Genomic DNA, 6,000 nt, shown 5'->3' with positions numbered 1-6,000 from the left:
TAAAACTGATGTTGTGTTTCTTAACAAATCATTGTTTAGAAAAATTACCAGTTAATTCAACAACAAAAATTCCATTTTGATCGAAAGGCCCGTATTAATGCATGATTATTACCGATTTGAAGAGTGAGTTTGACAGACAATATGCGGTTTTTGCAGATTCTTATTGACGAAAACCCATCTGTTAAATGTCTCATTGATCTGATTAAACAAAAATTGTGAAGAACTACTGGGATCTTCAGAAAGATTAAGTAGAGTTTTCATAGATCAATTCTAAATTCCTCTTTCATTACTAAATCTAGTCTTATGTTTCTTACCGTCCGATACTACGGATGTCAGACTTCAGTCTTCAGATTCCAGAGTTTATTATTCATTAACAAATTTGCAATAAAAAACGCTTCAACAGTTTCCCCTTCTTTCTTTTTTCCTTCCTTTTAGAGGTGTTTTTTTTTTTTTGTGTGGTTTATAATAAAGCAAGACACGTCAGCTAGTAAATTAATCCTTCCCTAGCCTTATATTATTAATTGATCTTGAATCATTTTATATTCCAAGTTCACTTATTACTTTTGCTCAAGTTAATACATCAGCCCTTAACATCTTGTCGTCTTTTATATACGATTGAATAACAAAATAAGTTTTTATCAGCCGAAAGTAAGGAGCAATATTAAAATTTAAAACCAACAGAAATTATTCTGTATATGAGGGGTGCTTCCCCCTCCTCAACACCTTGCTCTTTACGCTAAAGTTTTTTAACTTTTAATAAAGCTCTTTATTGTTCAAATTAAACGCCTCTTGTGTTTTAGAATTCGTTCTTAAAGAATAGGGACAAAATTCAAACTTTAGCGTAAAGAGCGTTGTTTTGAGGAGGGGGCAACACCCCTCATATACGTAGTAATTTATCTTGGTCTTAAGTTTTAATATTGCTCCTTACTCTCAGGTGAAGAAACTTGTCTTTTTTAACATTTAATTTCTGATCTTTTTTAAATAACGCCAGAAAATCTGGCTCAACCTCTACGGCAAAATCCCCTCCCCACAGAAATTTTCTGTAGACAAATCAATACAAGTGAAAATTTACCCTGGACAATAATCTTTAACATCTCTACGCGTAATATTGAGTCGGCAAAGAGAAAGCAAGACATATAAAAAAAATCGTATAGGAATTCTGGCAAATTCCCCCGGTGAAAAATTTCCCTAAGAACTTCACCTCCAGGAAACTTCTCTCCCCAAGGAAAATTCTCGCCGTGGAAAATCATCACTAGCAGAAAATTTGCCTCCCCCCTCCCATCCTAAAAATGTATGCATACTTTCCAACAACACACATTATACGTAAACAATGGGCAAACATTTTAACTTAAAGACCTTTCCCAAGAGGTCGTGGAGTGGTGATGTTATCTCCAAATGCATAGTAAACAATTGAAAGATCCTCCAACGTAACCCCCCTTCAACTCTCCCCCCAAACCAAAAAAATTCCCCTGAAAACGTCTGTACACTTCCCAGTAACCATTACTATATGTAAACACAGGTCAGAGTTTGTAACTTTCAGCCCCTCCCACGGTGACTTCGGGGGAGTAATTCGTCCTCAAAGACATAGTTATTAGGTTATTCGACTATGCTGAACAAAATGGCTATCTCAAAATTTGATCGAACGATTTTGGGATAAAAGATGCGTGGGAGGGGGCTTAGTTTTCCCCCAGTCTTTTTAGGCACTTGAAAAGGGTACTAGAACTTCTAATTTACCGTTCAGATGAGCCCTCTCCCGATATTCTATGACTACTGGGTCGATGCAGTCACCCTTAGAGAAAACAAACAAAAAAGAAAAACAAATAAACACAGGTCCGTGATTTTTCTTTTGGCTAAAAATACAAAATTACACATTCTTGCCGATAAGAGCTTGAAACCTCTACAGTTGGGTTGCCTGATATGTTGAATCTGATGGTGTGACTTTCACGAAGATGCTTTATCTTTTGAGGGATGTTTCTTCCCTTTTTCGAAAATCAGGCAAATTTTCTCAGGCTCTTAGCCTTTGATGGGTAACACTAAATTTAATGAAACTAATATATTTTCGGGATCGTCATAATAAGCCAATTCTTTTGATGTATGTATTGGTATCAAATTTGGTTTTTTAGAGTTTCAACTACTATTGAGCCACGCCACTCTTTACTCACAGTTCATTATCACGAACTATCTTCGTAACAAATATGATTCTCAGATTCCTTTAACTTCACTTATAAGGTCAAACTTCAATCATATAGCAGCGAGTCATATTATTACACACTAATTCTTAATCAGCTCAAAGACACTACCTGTTTGGCCTCTGTATATAAAAAAACAAAAAAAAACACAAAAAAAAATGTCTGAATATCTTTCTTATTTTTTGTCTAAGGTTGATTGGATTGCATTTCATTTTTGACGACCGATCTTATAATTATCATAATGAGTGATGAAATAATTCTCAGAATCCTTTTTATGAAACAGTTCGTGGTAACGAACAGTAGTAAGGAGCGACCCGGCTCAATAGTAAACGAAACTCTAAAAAACGGAATTTTGATGCTAAAAGATACATCAAAAATCGACTTTCCACGCTGATTCTAAATATATAAGTTTCATTAAATTTAGTCTTTGTCATCAAAAGTTACGAGCCTGAGAAAATTTGCCTTATTTTGGAAAATAGGGGGAAACATCCCCTAAAAGTCATAGAAGCATCACACCATCGCATTCGGCGAATCAGAGAACCCTTTAGCAAAAATTTCAAGCTCCTATCTACAAAAATGTGGAATTTCGAATTTTTTTGCCAGAAGACAAATCACGGGTGCTTGTTTATTTGTTGTTTTTTTTCTTTTCCCCAGGGGTCATTGTATCGACCAAGTGTTCCTTGAGTGTCGCAAAAGGGCTCATTCTAACGGAAATGAAAAGTTCTAGTGCCCTTTTTAAGTGACCAAAAAAATTGGAGGGCACCTAGGCTCCCTCCCACGCTCATTTTTTTCCAAAGTCAACGGATCAAAATTTTGAGATAGCCATTTTGTTCCGCATAGTCGAATACCATAATAACTATGTCTTTGGGAATGACCCCTCTCCCAGGGGGCTGCAAGTTACAAACTTTGACCAGTGTTTACATATAGTAATGGTTATTGGGAAGTGTACAGACGTTTTCAGGGGGATTTTTTTGGTTTGGAGGTGGGTTTGAGGGGAGGAACTATGTGGGAGGATCTTTCCTTGGAGGAATATGTCATGGGGGAAGAATAATTCAATGAAAAGGGCGCAGGATTTTCTAGCATTACTATAAAAAACAATGAAAAAATAAACATGAAAACGTTTTTCAATTGAAAGTAAGGAGTAGCATTGAAACTTAAAACGAACAGAGATTATTACGCATATGAGGGGTTCTAAAAATACTTTAGCATAAAGAGCGAGGTATTTAGGAGGAGACAAATATCTCGCTCCTTATGCTTAAGTATTTGTAGTAATTTCAACTACTTGTTCTACGGCCTTTTTGATTCAGGGGTCATTCTTAAAGAATTGGGACAAAACTTACGATTTACTGTAAAGAGCGAGGTATTAACGAGGGTACAAACCCCCTCGTACACATAATAAAAATATAAGAATATAAAACTTTGTTACGAAAGTTAATTCTTAAGTTACGCATTTTTTTTACTAATAAAAACGCTCGTTAAAAATTAAACGTTCTAGTTGCATTTTCAAGTAACCGAAAAATTAGAGGGCAACTAGGCCTCTTTCCCCACCCTTTATTTCTCAAAATCGTCTGATCAAAACTAAGAGAAAGCCATTTAGCCAAAAAAAAAAGAAATAATATACAAATTTCATTTTAATAATTTATGTGTGGAAAGACAAAATCAAACATGCATTAATTCAAAAACGTTCAGAAATTAAATAAAAAACTAGTTTTTTTAACTAGTTTTTTTTACAGTTCGTTATCATGAACTGTTTGAAAACTAAGCATTAGTTACCCATTTACAATCGCATAGCTCTTTTTCAGTAAATTTCATTTTTTAGTTTTACTGTTTAGTTCTGAATTATTGTGGACAAGATAAAATGCAATTAAAAATAATTCAGCTGGAAAAGAATTCATGGCTCATGGTATCCATCCCCATGAAGACTCTTTTGCCTGTAGAGGAAGGGAAGACTATTGTGTTATTTCAAGCCTAACTTAGAAAAAAAAAACAGTTTTTTTAGAAAGTAAGGAGCGACATTAAAACTTAAAACGAACAGAAATTACTCCGTATATGAAATAGGTTGTCCCCTCCACAATCCCACGCTCTTTACGCTAAAGTTTGACTCTTTGCCACAATTCTACTTTTTATAACAATTAAAAGCTTTAGCGTAAAGAGCGAGGTGTTGAGGAGGGGACAACCCATTTCATATACAGAGTAATTTCTGTTCGTTTTAAGTTTTAATGTCGCTCCTTACTTTCTAAAAAAACTGTTTTTTTTTCTAAGTTAGGCTTGAAATAACACAATAGTCTTCCCTTCCTCTACAGGCAAAAGAGTCTTCATGGGGATGGATACCATGAGCCATGAATTCTTTTCCAGCTGAATTATTTTTAATTGCATTTTATCTTGTCCACAATAATTCAGAACTAAACAGTAAAACTAAAAAATGAAATTTACTGAAAAAGAGCTAAGCGATTGTAAATGGGTAACTAATGCTTAGTTTTCAAACAGTTCATGATAACGAACTGTAAGTATAGAGCAACTCGACCCAATAGTAACCAATCTCTAAAAATCGAATTTGGATAACGAAAGATACATCAAGAGAATTGGCATTTAGTACTGATTCCAAATATATAGAAGTCCATAAAATTAATGTTACCCATCAAAACCAAAGAGCCAGAGAAAATTTGCCTGATCTTCGAAAAAGGGGAAATACACAGACATGGGGATGCGTGTTTATTTGTTTGCTTGGTTTCCAGGTGTGATCGTGTCGAACCAATTGTCCTAAAAGATCGCGAGCGAGCCCATTCAAACGGACAACAAAAGTTCTGGCACCCATTTTGAGTGACCAAAAAGACTGGAGGGCAACAAACCCCTTCTAACGCCCATTTTACCCCAAAGAGACCCTGTCAAAATTTAGGATAGCCATTTTATTCAGCAGAGTTAAAAGGTCTAAGGACTATACTCTTGGTAGTAATATGACCCTCCATAGTACCTAGGGAAACAAATATCAGCTACAAAATTTGCCCGCTGTTCACATGTAGTATTTGTTATTGGGAACTATAACCTATTTTCTTGTGGGGGAGGATTTTTACACACAAATTTTTTAGTAGGGAGGAAAGCTTAGGGGGTTCAGAAAATGGTCAGAAATTAAATATGGGGGAAAAGCAGATTTTTTCAGCTGAAACTAAGAAGCAACATTAAAACTTAAAACAAAAATTTTTCCGTATATGACAGGGCCCTTTCCTCCGCCCATGCACTTTACACTAAAATTTTAAAGTTCTTTAAAAATACTTCCCGTTCAAATTAGATAACTTTTGTGTTTAATCAGTATTTCTTAAAGAACTGTCACAAAAAGTAAAACTTTATCTTGAAGATTTAAGACACAATAATACATAAGCTTACAGCTCTTCTATTAGCTGAATTGGACACTTGCTTATCTATATATATAAAAATAAGTTGTCTGTCTGTGGATGTGTGGATGGATGTGTCAGGTGACGTCACCTGAAAAAACTGGATTAGGTGACGTCAAAACTGAAAAAACTAAAAAAAGGCAAAAACTACAAAAAAAACTAAAAACTAATAAAAAAAATAAAAAAGCTAAAAAACTAAAAAAACTATAAAGGTAAAAACCAATAAAAAACTAAAAAAAAAACTGAAAAAACTAAAAAAAGGCAAAAACTACAAAAAAAAACTAAAAACTAATAAAAAAAGTAAAAAAGCTAAAAAACTAAAAAAACTAAAAAAACTAAAAAAATGTAAAAAACTAAAAAAAATAAAAAATAAAAAAAAACTAAAAAAAAGGAAAAAACTGAAAAATAAGCTAAAATAAAGG

Source organism: Artemia franciscana, chromosome 8, assembly GCF_032884065.1.
Source record: "Artemia franciscana chromosome 8, ASM3288406v1, whole genome shotgun sequence".
NCBI classification, from domain to species: domain Eukaryota; kingdom Metazoa; phylum Arthropoda; class Branchiopoda; order Anostraca; family Artemiidae; genus Artemia; species Artemia franciscana.
This window is presented reverse-complemented; position numbering follows the sequence as displayed.